We start from the raw sequence: 14880 nt of genomic DNA, 5'->3' as shown, positions 1-14880 counted from the left end.
CTACAGAAAATTAATATATGTAGATATCTAACACATATTAATCCATAATCTTATACTTTTAAAAAACAATGTAATCGTATTATCCATAAAACAACATAAAATAGGGAATCAATTTTTGAACCAAAAAAAAGTTAAAAAAAAAACAAAAATCTAAGTTATTAACATAACATTTCTTGTAACAAGCTAAATTTTTTAAAGTTATTATTAAGGTATTTTTTAGCGTCAGATACCTACAGCAATTTTTTACCTATCTCTGGTCGTTATTGTTTACTATAATAAATAATTTTAGAAATTTACTGCTCACGTTTCGAGGACGGTGTTTGAGCTGCATAATCCTAAAATCCTTTCTATGGACCGTCGGTTCTATAGTACATAAGGTCGGAAAGCCATTGAAATAGCATTTCATCCATAAAAACAAATATCGCCGGTTGAAAACCAAATATCGTTATAAGTGTTGTTTGTCGACCGAGTAACATCCCCTGTGTGTAAAACGTTTAACTTGATAAACAAGACCAAGTGCGGGTAGTTCGTAAAATGTTGATGTCAACTTTAGTTAGTCTTTTCAAAGGCCACGGGGATAATTCCGTTTTCGGAGTTCGGAGTCGGTTGTATAATTAAAAACTGAATTATACTCCATTAAATCCCGTTTTAATAAACAATAATCAGTCAAAAACCTTGAAAGTTTAAATCAGTGTTTCTCTGGTCGTACTTTTGCGGCATGATTTACTAAAGAAAAGAAAATATTTATGATAGCTCTATGAATAATTTTGTAAGTAAATTTATTACAATGTATATACTTGATCGCTTTGGGGGTGACATGATCCCGGAATCATATCTCCCCTGAAGAAAAAGACAAAGTCTCCCCATACATAGTAAGATTATAAAACGTGCCGTACTCGAAACGTGTGTTTGCGTATATCAATGTAATCCAAGTTAATCATCACTTCAATAAACAACAAATAAAATAAGCACACTCACTAACATCATTTCCATCTCATATTATAAAATAAATCCAGTTAAAGCTTACCGAAAATTTAATATAGTACGTAGAAAATCTTTCACCGTCCGCCATTTTTGAAACACTGACTTTTCCGATACAGTGCCATGACAGAACGTGAAGTTAGGAACGAATGAATGAGTGTTACCAGTGCAAAAAAATGTATCTCGTTTGGTTTGATTAAAAATGAAGTTTACCAAGTGTCCCCTAGGGATCGACCCTCCCCACCCTCATATGTAGAATACACAAATAAAAATACTAGAATATATATAATTAATATACTACTACATATTTCTAACGAAATTATGACTAACGAAAATGCGAGCAAACAATACATTATGACTTAAAACTTTTTGGGAAACAATAGAGACCCATAAAATATAAATAGCCTTTTTAAATCCGTCAACACTCAGAAAATCCGTGCGACATATATTATTATATCGACCAACCAAACACCCCTGATATTATTTTCCCTCCCCGCTTTCACACAAAGCCCAGTCAGCAACGGATAGGATTATTATATTATCCCATGGAACCTTCGAGTAAATGGAGGAATTCAATACAATTTGCGTAAAAGAAAACAAATTTAGTGAAGCAGGGGGGATTCTTATGACGTTTAAATCGGTTTATGGAGATGATAACACGGGATGGTTTATCCATTAAGGTTGATTTTTCCCAATGAAAATGCTTGTAACCTTAGGCACTCGCACATTCGTAGGGTTATGTACCGTCACGCTGTACATACATATACACGCAATAGTGTACATACATTTATTCAGTTTGAAGTTATATTCGCGAGGTCTAACAGCCCACAGAGTCACTAGTAGATAGTAGATAATCCAGAAATTGTTACCAATTTCTAGAAAAAGTACTGTCTAATATTAGATCTAAAATGTTACTCTCCGCTGCTGTCTGCTACTGGATGCTGTATTGTATGTACCTATAAATATTATGTAAATATATGATAACTAGCGACCCGCCCCAGCTTCGCACGGGTTAACAAACCATACATAAACCTTCCTCTTGAATCACTCTACTATCTATTAAAAAAACCGCATCTAAATCCGTTGCGTAGTTTTAAAGATCTAAGCATACAGACAGACAGACAGAGAAGCGACTTTGTTTTATACTATGTAGTGATAGTGATATGACATACAGGAACGTGACATATCATGCCTATAGACTAGAAATCATCCCGATGACAATGAGGCAATTGATTCGCTTGAAAGGGGTACGACGCCTGAATATTGATCAGTATAGTCGGACGTATTATTTCGCGAGCGAGTGGTTCAGGGGGCCTAGCCAAGATGACAAGAAGTATCGGGATAACAGATGGTACGAAAAGTCACGCGACTAATTCCATACATTATTCAAGATTCGAGGTGTTTTCTATCAATGCGGCCCCTAGTATTCTAAAGAAGGTAAACAAAATAAAATAAATAATATTTATGTGGGACTCCCATACAACAAACGTCATTTTTTTTTTCGTTTTTTGCGTAATGGTACGGAACCCTTCGTGCGCGAGTCCGACTCGCAGTTGGCAAGTTTTTTAATACTAATTTTTAACAGCTAAATAAGAAATAACTACCATCGCAAATTGCAGATTTTGTCTAAACATTCTTCCATAACTAATGTTTCACGGCTGATTGTACTTGATCAAAATTGGTAAATAGCACAGAACATATTAAAGAGGTTAGAACGGCTATCGCGCGCAGTTAGTATCAGAACCGGTGTCGCCGCTCGTTCCTTTCCACATTTCCACATTTCTCGCGCAACGGTAGTAAAAACTTGTGTGCCTGGTGAATGGATACGCCTCCTTTAGACAGATTTGATGTCTGGCTTCTTAATCTGAACGTTATTGTGGCGCAAAAGGCATGTTTACGTTTTTCGGTCAGCGCGGGCGAGTACTAGCATGCGAGCGTTTGCTCATAACCGGCGGCGACACGTACCCTGCTGGCATCGCCATTCTACTTGTTCTGTGGTAAATAGTCCCGAGTCCCCGTCAATTATTGATACTTATCTTGATTGAAAGGTGCCGATGGAACTTTGTCAGTGTAAGTTTACTATTGACATACTGGATGTCCGTGAACTTGGGTTACATTTACAATCGATTTCACTCCTAATATAAAACAGGGCAGAATGTTTTCTAACTTTTTTGTGATACAGTGTCAATTACATGTTATACAGGTCATTTTTATTTTATTTTACATTAAGTATTAGTACACTAAACAGATATCGTACAATATCATGAGTAACATACGATTGCATAATTATTATGACTTAGAAACTAGCACGACATCTAAAACAAAATGTTTTACAATTAAGCGGAAATGTTACAAATAAATTTAACACTATTAGATGATGATTATGGAATCATAGTGAAAACATGAAATATATATTTTTTACACTCCAAATACACCGCTTTAATAAAATACTAGATATTATTTTCAGAACCGCTTTTATTTGGTTCAGGCTTACCAAATTTCAGCTGAAAATAAGACGTAAAAACGGAACATAATATTTATAAATTTGAATCCACGATTAAATTAAATACGAACGTCTATTTTTCTTTGAATCAAAGGCCAACCATAAAGAGTATTTAGGTTGGCATGAAAAATAAAACTAAACTGGGTAGAATAAAAAGAGAAAAGACAGTCCGAAAAAGATCTCAAATTGAAAATGAATTTCAGTAAAATTTTTCGTGGTTTTAAATTTCCGTTTGAAAACCTTTTAGAAATAGCCATTTTCGTAAAGTTTTAATTTTAAATTCATGTTAATTGAAATAAATCGATTTTGACACAAACCTAAATTTTGTTTGGTTGTTTTTGCTCATGTTACAGATTTATAAGCATTTTACATTAGAATTAGAGCCATTCAATTATATAAAAAAACTCCTTTTGGTCGTGTTATAATTTATCGTCACTCGTTGCGTATTTTCTACTTTTCGCACTTGTATCGTAATGTACTCTAAGGGTCGGTTGCACCATACTGTTTGTCACCGTTAAAGACTTCGCTAAATATTGTAGGTATTTGTGTAAAGTTTCATAGTAAACAGCCGCGCCGCGGATGTTAATCAGTCTGTCAAATGCGGATGGTGCAACTGGCACTAATTAAGGTAGGGCATTCAAGGTCTTCTAACACATTATCTAATATTTCATTATGTTTATTTAGGCAACAAACAGTGAATAATAAGGCCCACTTGCGAGTGTTAAATTGTACTGGTAACCAAGGTAACTCCAGATTTGACCGCCGTTAACCCCCGGTTAGTGAAATGGTACAAGTGGGCCTAAAAGATCAAACTGAAAAGAACCTAAAAGAAGTAGCGGGTGGAAAGATAGGGATCCAAACCAGTCAGTTTGAACCGCCCTTTGCGAGTGACGCTCAAAGCGGACTTTTTGAGTTTTGTGACGCGTACCTGCTCGTTAGTGCCTCTAGTTCCGGTTGTGTGCGTTAACGCAGCAAAGCCTTTAACAGGTTACATCTAAAAGGTAATAAGTTTTTTGTCAAACATTTAATTTTTATAAACTGAATTATATGTCATATATTAAAGAAAAAATGACGAAGCCCTCCAGTGGTGAAGGCCGGTTTCGAACCGGCGTCTTTAGTCTTTATTTCATTTTGTAATACAAGCTTTTGTCATTCACTGTACTTTTTTCAACAGGCACCTAATACTCATGTAAACAATTCTAACAAACCCAAACACAATTATGTTGCGTTGTTTTATCACAGAGTTCATATATGGCCACCTCTTGTGTTCATCATCAGATTTGCTCGATGGTACCATAACATACTCGTAACATTGTGACTCAACTTACATATTATGTAAGTGAAGTTTCAGCTCAATTAAATAATAGGAAGTGAGTCTAATTTAGCTTTGCAAGATTTGACCAAAACAATCTAAAATTACTTACACTTGCAAGTTACATGAATTCTTGTAAAATCAAAGCCCTGAGCACACTCTAGGACTAAAGTGAAATAAAAATCACTGAGTAGGTATACGCACTCAATTTACAAAAGTGTTCAAACAGCTTTTGAAGAGGGGAAAAGTAGTTTTACTAACGCTATTAAACCCAGACCTAATTCACTTGGGTCTAGAGTTTGATATACGTACGCATCAAGTACAAACGAAAATATAATTTACTGTTCCTTTGTCGGTTTATGTGGTTTACTTTGTAATGTAAGATGTCTATTATAAATAAAATAACTTATAGTTTTCATAAGTTAACAGCATAATGTAACAGCGTAATGTTTTTGATTATTTCGTCACGAGTTTTGAAAAGCTAAACATAACATTTAGTAAAGTAAAAGTAACTAAATCACCAAGCACCCTCACAGGTTTTCAACGATACCAGCCATAACTTCCGTAAAGTACGTTATAAAGTAGTTTAAACTTGTAATTTATTGCTCTTGAATAAGGTAATTAATTTAACCAATTTTCTAATGTCACTTCCAAATCTAAAGATTTGAATTTAATATTTATTTTGTATCTAATATGATTAGGTTCTAAACTGATTTATTTGTTTAATACAATACGTGATACCTAAATCATTACTAAACCGGTAATAAAAAAAAACATAAATGCGAAAAAAAAACAGCTTTTAAAAAAGGCTCTGCTTAATCGACGCACGTCACCTGACAAAGTGGCGCAATCAACGCGTTCGTCTTTCTCGCATATCTAATGCTTTATTTGAGAACTTCGCTTTGATCTGAACTTAAAAAAAAAAGATAAGTATTGTAGTCGAGAAACTTTAATGGTCTGCCGGAAGACCATTAGGATTGTGATAGTAATGGTGGAGGTCGAAGAGATTGCAAAGGTAATTGAAGCATTGTGTGGAATATGATTGCTTGACGCCGTATACTAATACCGTGGCCATTTTGGGTTTCACGGGCCTATAATTAATAGGAATTGCCCGGCTTATTTTTTAATAATTCCCATTCTGTGAAAAAAATTACAAGGCTAAAGTACTCATACTCGTACTAGCAAAATCATTATTACATTTTATTCGAAAATTAGCAATACATTTCAAGTTTAAACTGATTTGATGATTTCCAGTAATAATGTCATTTTAGTTATTAATACTTTTTTCTTTTGCTTTATATAATTTTATGGGATATTAAGGTACGAGTTTTATCAATTATTACTTAATTGAAATAACCATTTAATCATTCTCGATCCTTTTTCGTATTACTCGTACCTAATTTATTAATGACCAAGCCTGTCAACGTGCAACATAAGAAAATAAAAAGTAGGCATTTATTAGAACAGGCTCAGCTAAATTAACGCACGTAGCTTGACAAAGTAGCGCAATCAACGCGTTCCAGGCTAATTCGAACGTACCACTGACATCAGAATGGTATCTGAATGATGTTATTTAGTTATCGTGCGTCTCGCCCGCGCCAATACATGTACGGACAAGTACGAGAGTAATGCATGATAAGTGAATGAGATCAGTTAGTTCCTGTTCCTGTTCGTTTTTCTTGCACCTAATGCTTTATTTGAACCCTTTTTTTTGGTTTGGCTATTTTTTTTTAATGTGCAGTAAGTTTAGGTCCTTCTTCGAACGCAGCACTGAGCGGACGGCCGTGCGTACCCGCCGGGATCTCGGATATCACTGTTATTGAATTTTTATTTTAGTTATTTTTCCAAAAACATTATCGCTGAGTTCGATAAAAAATAATACGCATTTTCAGGAGCAATATTCATGGTAATAGCTTTTGTGCAAAAATAGTTACAGATTTTAATGGTGCGTTTTGGACCCGTAGTGTTCGTAATATTTTTCTATCGGGCTAAAGTTGTTTAATTAGGTTTCTATTTGCTAAAGTAGAGTGAGCGATAATTCGTTTCACTGTTAAACTGTGCATACTTATTTCGCCGGCTGAGAATACGTTTGTGCCATATTCATTTTTGAGCAAAATCGTTTTTTAATGATTTCTAAAATAACAAAAAATATGCTATAATTGACACTAATCGGTTTTAGGAAAAACATATTTTTCAAAGATGTTGTGTCATATCCGCATTTTACTATAGGTAGTATAATTACACTCTGTTAACAGAAAATTATCACAAAAGTGTGACATATCCAAAACTTTTGTGTCATATCATACATTGTACGTTTTTACTCATCAAAACGGATACGGCAATAATAAAAGCAGGGATCGGAACCGGTTTTTTGCAAAAACTTAGAAATAACCATATTTTTCGAATTATTTTATACTCGAAATGTAGGACTCAGTTGTGTGTTTAGGTTACGACTTCGTGTTATTAGATTGCTCAATTAGAAATGAAGTAATTAGCAAAGAACGAAAAAATACCGTTTCCGTTCCCATACAAAAAATACCGGTATCCGATCCCTGAATAAAAGTGCTTTTATTTCATGATTATCACTATATTCACAATATTTTTATAGTTCTATAAATAGTAAACATATGTGCCTAAATGATAAATAAGTTCAATATTTCCTAAATGTAAAACTTTTCGAGAAATATTTTTTTTGCTTCTTTTCGCTCTCCTGTAAACCAATGTAAGTGGCGTATGGCACAAACGTATTCTCACCCAGCGGTTTATGTTATCACATTTTTTACGTTTACATGCCCTTTTCACCCAGTTTGATCCCGCTACGTTACTCGAAGAATTTAGATTTATTTTGTTAACACTTGACTGACTGTGGTAGCAAAAAATATCCCATTGAGCCCCTAAGCTATCTTAAACGTTAACAAATACCCAAGAAAACCTGCGTATCGTTTACTTCGTAACAAAAATACACTTTGCAAACTCTCCCTTACAATCGATACTTAAAAAGTATTCTGTTAGGGAGTTTGGCCTCTCAGAACTTGGCGGAACTGTTTACTTCTTAATATAAACAGTTACTGTTTTAAATATCTGGATAATATTGTATCTTTATTTAGAGAGTTGGGATTAGGAAAAGTGCCCTATAATCCACCCTCATTAATTACTTTATTAAAAATAGCTCAGTCACATAGTTAATTTTGCTGTCGTGTTTAAGGGGAGGCCTGGGACCAGCAATTAAACAGATGTATTTATTCTAGCTGAATATAAAATGATGACAATGATGTTCATAGAAACTCATGTTTCAAACCTTACCAATCAGCCTATTTGTCACGAAATTTGCGCTTTACATCCTGTTTTTCACTAGTTCCTCAATAAACTCAGCTGAATCTTGCTTGTGTTGTGAATACTAGACGACGATACCTATAACATACCTTGTATATGACACCGTAAGATTGTGAACCCGTTAGTTTATAATCTAACGTAGGTTAGGTTAGGTTAGATTATAATCTCCCTACCGTCAGTTTATAATGTAACTAGTGAGATTATAATATGACGAGTGTTTACAATTTTACGGTGACATATACATAGAAAACGTCCATAACTCAGTCACAAATATTTTCGATAAACACAAAAATAAATGCCCTTACCAGGTTTCAAACCCGTGCCCACTACTTGGTAGGCAACTTGCCTTGAAGCGACTTGACTTGAAGGCCGTTACAAAGAGAACTTCACTCTTTTATTTATCCATCCCTGCCGCAGAGGGTAATGTTTTCTTTTAACACTTCTCGCCGGATCTGTCATTTCGCGGAACTATCTCGAAAGGTCTCGAAAGGGGCAAGATGTATGATTTATTTAATCTGCCATCATTCCGAGCCGCGGGCGAGCTTTTATTGTTTAGGACTTGGATATATATTTTTATCAGGATTGCTTGTGGTTGTAGGAGGGTCGATAACTATATCGTTGTTATTCTGTCCCACTTAAGCTTAAGCTATCCCGTTCCAACAACAACTTATGCACACCTCCTGGGATGAACTTGGATGACAAGCATTTAGGACCAAATGAAAGTATTAAAACGATTTCCAGCTTGCTGGGAATTAATTCCTCAAAACCCTTTGTTGGATCTAATTTGATTGGCCTAACTATCGTGATTGGCAATTGTTTATAAAATATATACTTATAAATTGGCATACTTATAAATGGAGAAATTTAGAGGAACGCAAAAGAAAATACTGGATTACAGCACCTAAAGTAATTTCAAAATTAGTAATTAAATTTTTTTTTGCGTTCCTCTAAATTTGTCTATGAGTGTTTATCTTATGGTTTGAAAAGTCGTATAAATTGTCAAGATAATTCATGTAAATAATTTAGATATTTGTGTACTTAACTACCCAAATTTTTTTTATGGCCTTTCTTTTATAAATATTCCACTTTTATTTAATTCGTAGGTAACCTACAGTAAAAAATTGAAATCTTAGTAGATTAACAATAATGTTCAACGATTTATTATTTTTCTTGCTTCTTAAATGTGCTAAATTTTAGATGGAACTTTGATTTCATGCTTAACAAAAATAAAACAGTGTTATTTTTGCCGGCACCTAGCGATCCTATCACAATCACGCCGGCCATTTCAAGCCGTGCTTCGTCTTGCGATGAGAGAAATAAAAAAGGTCGGGTTGACACGAGGAAACCCAGTAGGGACCTTCTTTTGATTTTTATTTGCATAAAATGTGAGGTCATGCTTCTACGACTACGAGTTACGACAAGAAGTATTGATGCAGAATTTGTGTCCCGTAATACCATAACATATCATAATAATACGATGACATAACGTGCTCCATTAAAACCGTAGAGAAATATAATAAGACAAGAGTGCTCACTCCATACATCAGTTCAGACTATTAATTTCAGTGTCGACATCTAGCATCGATTAGCGGAACTATCAGTACTGCTACTTGACAATAGATGTAGCACCGACCGGAAAGTCTTATGCTGTTGAGATAAGACTTTCCTGTCGGTGCTACATCTATTGTCAAGTAGCAGTACTGATAGTTCCGCTACTCGATGCTAGATGCTAATAGTCTTTTTGGTACTAAAACTGATGTATGGAGTGAGCACTCTATGTATTTTTTTCTCTATGATTAAAACATACGAACTTACGCTATGATTAAAATTTAATTTGGCAACAAAAGATATGGCGAAAATTGCAATGGAAGAAATGACCTTTGAGTAGATGAGAATTGTATTGCGCTGTTTGAATTTTTAATTGATAGATGTAGGTACCTATATAATAAATATCTTGGACAAATTTATTAAAAGTTAGTTATGCACAACTCTTACCATAAGCTATTGATGTTACCATTGTATTTTTCGTGCAATATATATATTTTTTTAATACTTAATGGCATCAGAGAAATTATTAACATTTATCTTGGCCAAAATGTTCATATTCATTTGCATTTGAGTGAATCGTTCATTAGGAAAGGATCTTAACATCAAAGATTGATTCAATAATCAGTTTATTTATTCAGCATTCATGTAACGTTTGCTTTGATTATTAATTTGATTGAATGATAATGTTTTGATTCATCTACTTCCGCCTTTGGTTATTTATAGAAAATTATCTACAAACATCGGACAAACATTGAAGACGGATAACATCTGTTGTACCTAAAAGCTAATAAACAATAAAGAAAAAGAAACAAAATAACCAAATCAAAGCAATATTAGACTCGGCAATAAAATAAAAGATACAAACTTAAATGTTATTTATAATAACAGTACAACTATATTTAGTTTTAATTTTTAAAGCTTGATCAATAATATATATTTTACTCATTATTACGCAAAAAGCGGACTCGTTAAGAAATATAAAGAAGTCACCATTTTAAGAATGTCAATAGGTCTTTTAATTCTAAATACTTATATGTATAAATTAAAGCAAAGAATAGGAAAATTCTTATCCCGATAGTAATTGTCTAGATAATAACTCGCTCAAATAAAACATCCATTTTACGACGCGCCACTAAAACGTTTCAAATGCGACCCGGGCCCCCGGCTGAAAGGTTTACGTCATACGCTCGTGCGTTGATAAGCGTTATCAGTGACGAACGGCCTCTGTCGGCCCCTATGGCGCAAGTAGTTTTTGCTCTAACTGAAATGTTTAATCCTAAAATTCCATATATTTTTACATAGTGGCATATGATTTATTTTTTTGAAATATTTTGGATTTTTTATATAAGTGACTATTAGTAATCGGTAATGAACATGTTTAAAAATTAGTAACTATTGCTTATGAAAGTAGAAGAATATAAATGATCGTATTAGATTCATAATTGTTACATATTTGCCATTATTTATTTTTAATACGTATTTTTCAATAAAAAGACACGTCAAGATTGTTTACCTTATTTCTAACGAACTATAGATAAGGGGTCAAACGACCTCCTTTGAATCTGGGGTTAACAGCCGTATTCGAACAATAATATAGGTAAAATATTAGATATTGAAACGATATGGATCGGATAATATCAGTGTCAAACAAGTGTCAAAAGTAACGTTTTTGTTTGTGAAAGTGACGTCACTTTTGATACTTGTTTGACACTGGCATATCCGATACATTTCGTTGCAATATCTAAATTTTTATATTATATATATATATATATATATATATATATATATATAATATAATAATTATATGACGTATCTTATTGTTCGAATACGGCTGGAAGTACGAGTAAGTGCTTCGCCGTAGCATAGAGAAATATAGTAAGACAAGAGTGCTCACTCAATAAATCAGTTTTGATACCAAAAAGACTATTAAAGATAAGATAAGATAAAAGATAGTTTATTCAAGTAGGCATAATTACAATGCGCTTATGAACGTCAAATAAAGCTAGGTAGACCTATTAATTTCAGTGTCTACATCTAGCATCGAGTAGCGGAACTATCAGTACTGCTACTTGACAATAGATGTAGCAGCGACCGGAAAGTCTTATGCTCAACAACATAAGACTTTCCGGTCGGTGCTACGGGCCCGATTCGGATTTTGTAATAGACATCTATTAGATATCGTTTAGAGATCGCCAAGATACGATAACGATATGTTTAAGATCTAACCTGTCAAATTTGACATTTCCGCGATTCTGGAGATACTCTTGAACGATTTCCACAAGATATTACTTAGAGATCTAATTCACATCTAATAGATATCTAACACGATCTATCGTAAAAGTGACATTGGTTGCCCGAATTGCGCTGCAAAAGAGAACTAGTTGAAATCTAAACTATAACGTATCTAGAATGGATCTAGTACGTGTCGTCTCTTGTGAAGATCTTGAAGTTCGAATACGGCAGTACATCTATTGTCAAGTAAGCAATCTATGTATTTTTTTCTCTATGGCCGTAGCATGTTTAGGTAACTCTCGTAGCACTGTTCGTAGCAGTCTACGAATAAGCTTAAGTATCTGTATTTTTTTTTGTAAAATTTAAAGAACATTGTACACTAAACCATTGTCTAGTTTATTCAAATTTGATATTTTTTTTTTCGATCTAACTTTCAAACTACTTTCGTTACTGAAGCCATCCCTAAATTTACTGGCTCCCAACCAACAGTTAGTAACACAAATACGACGAAGAATAAACCCCTTACGTTTACAACGCTACTTTTGCCTGATAACACAGACGAGTAAGTATATTTATTTATAAAGACTGGAAGTTGCCATGTTGCGTTCCCAGTCATGATACGAATTAATAAAATATAAATAAATAAATAAATATTATAGGACATTATTACACAAATTGACTAAGCCCCACGGTAAGCTCAAGAAAGCTTGTGTTGTGGGTACTCAGACAACGATATATATAATATACAAATACTTAAATACATAGAAAACAACCATGACTCAGGAACAAATATCTGTGCTCATCACACAAATAAATGCCCTTACTGGGATTCGAACCCAGGACCGCGGCTTCACAGGCAGGGTCACTACCCACTAGGCCAGACCGGTCGTCAAACTTCTGTCCACGAGTTTCGGCCCGATTCGGAATTTAAGATAGGTCAAATATTTCGTCTAGATACGATATGGATTAGACATGTTTGTCAGTGTCACACTGCCGTATTCGAACTTCAATATATTCACAAGAGACGACACGTACTAGATCCATTCTAGATACGTTATAGTTTAGATTTCAACTAGTTCTCTTTTGCAGCACAATTCGGGCAACCAATGTCACTTTTACGATAGATCGTGTTAGATATCTATTAGATGTGAATTAGATCTCTTAAGTAATATCTTGTGGAAATCGTTCAAAAGTATCTCCAGAATCGCGGAAATGTCAAATTTGACAGGTTAGATCTTAAACATATCGTTATCGTATCATGGCGATGTCTAATAGATATCTATTACAAAATCCGAATCGGGCCCACAAGTGACATTTCTTCATCCAGAAACGTCACTTTTGACACTAACGAATCCAAATGAAATTCGTAACGTACCTATTCATCTGAAAGTAAGTGTTTCTCTGAGACTACGGCGACAATGATTTCCGAACCGAAACGTCGGAGGTAATTTTTAAGTTAACTGCCCGATTCAAACTTTAAACTGGTATTTTTTCAAACAAAAACGTCACTTTTGACACTGACACATCTAATCCATATCGTTGTTAGATCTATTAATTGACGTAGGTATCTTAAAGTTCGAATCGGACCTTAAGTCCTGTTAAAGTAAATAAGGAAATAAACTGTCGTTGCTATCTAAATACGGTCAAAAACTCAAAACTCAGACATTTCTTTATTTTCCTCGACCAAATCAAATAAAATATTTTACAATATTTTCTTCCCTCAATTCCAGGTGGCGAAAACCGCGGGCCAGCAGGGGTTCTCCGAGGGGAGTCTCGGGCCCGCCGCTCCGGCCGGGCCCACCCTAAGCAGCCCGTAAGTTTTGAAGGTTGACTTTTTAAGATATTGTCGAGATAAAGAATCATAATAATAGACCAAAAATTTCCTCATGATATTCTAAGAAGCAACATTTGTTAAAAAGAGTTGGTTATAAATGCTATTAGTTTGTGTCCAGAACAAAAATAAAACATTTTTGTTTATTTTTGTTTATTATAAATGGGCTTACTCATGGCCATAGACTAGCCGAGGCGAAGACGTGGCCTCCGATGGAGCGAGCCTGCCCAGAAGGTGCCTGTTCACCCTTGATTTGAAGGTTGCCGGGTTATGAGCTCGGAAATATAGACGCCGGCAAGGAATCAAACTTATACATAAATCGTAGATATTTCTATACAATTCAGCTGATTGCGTAATAACTTCATCCATAAATAACCCGTACACCCGATGAATTCGTAAAGTTAGTTTAACCCATTTAGCAATAAAAACTTAGGTGCATCTAGAAACATTTCTTTTAAATAAAATAACCCATTTCACTTGTCCCCGTTTGCAGGTGACAATAAATCCCGCCCAACCATAAAGTATTTCCTTTCTTTTTTTCAAACCTCACTTGAATACAATTCTAAAGAGTTTCCGGGAACAAAAGGTTTTAATGTTTATTTTTTTTCTTTTAAAATACTTTAACGGCGCGAATGATTCACGATTATTGAACGTTTTTCTAAATTAAAACGTTTGTGTATTGTTATCGTTATTTTTTCAATTAATTTGAACGTTTGTTGGTACATTATTATTTTCAATGAACAGTTATTTAAACGATGGTTTGATTTTTTGATAATCGAATTGTTTATCGGTTACCTAAGTACTTACTTTGTTTAAATTTCATTCGATAGCGTGGCGTGACGACACGTGTTTGCGTTAAGTGTCATTTTGTATGGGATTTCGCTGGGCGCGCTGTTCAAAATTAGTCAACTACAAAACTAAATGTAGGTGAAAAATATTATAATCCGTTGACAGTCCTATATAGTGCCAAAAACCTCAAAATACCGCGCAGGAAAACAATAGACAAAATAAGAGTAGTAAAAAATGTAGCCCGGAGACAGATTCATATTGACCAAGTAGTTAAGGTTTTGACACGACCTTGACAATAGTATTAACTCACATTTATAGACGGGTATATCGCTTACGGGACGGGGCATGACA

General features: G+C 34.3%; 1 protein-coding gene and 1 long non-coding RNA gene across 4 annotated transcripts in view; one reads left to right on the top strand and one right to left on the bottom strand.

The window, feature by feature from the left end:
- The window catches only part of LOC134652805 (RING finger protein nhl-1), a 127202-nt gene that overhangs the window by 39229 nt on the left and 73093 nt on the right, over positions 1-14880 (top strand). For both annotated transcript variants that reach the window (XM_063507971.1, XM_063507975.1), the window contains exon 3: positions 13640-13722. The gene's annotated coding sequence lies outside the window, so the exon portion shown is untranslated. The remainder of the gene's footprint in view (positions 1-13639; positions 13723-14880) is intronic.
- Positions 1-14880, bottom strand: part of LOC134652870 (uncharacterized) — a 330529-nt gene that overhangs the window by 306450 nt on the left and 9199 nt on the right. The gene's annotated exons all lie outside the window — the stretch shown is intronic.

Source organism: Cydia amplana, chromosome 12 (assembly GCF_948474715.1).
Source record: "Cydia amplana chromosome 12, ilCydAmpl1.1, whole genome shotgun sequence".
NCBI lineage: Eukaryota > Metazoa > Arthropoda > Insecta > Lepidoptera > Tortricidae > Cydia > Cydia amplana.
This window is presented reverse-complemented; position numbering and strand designations above follow the sequence as displayed.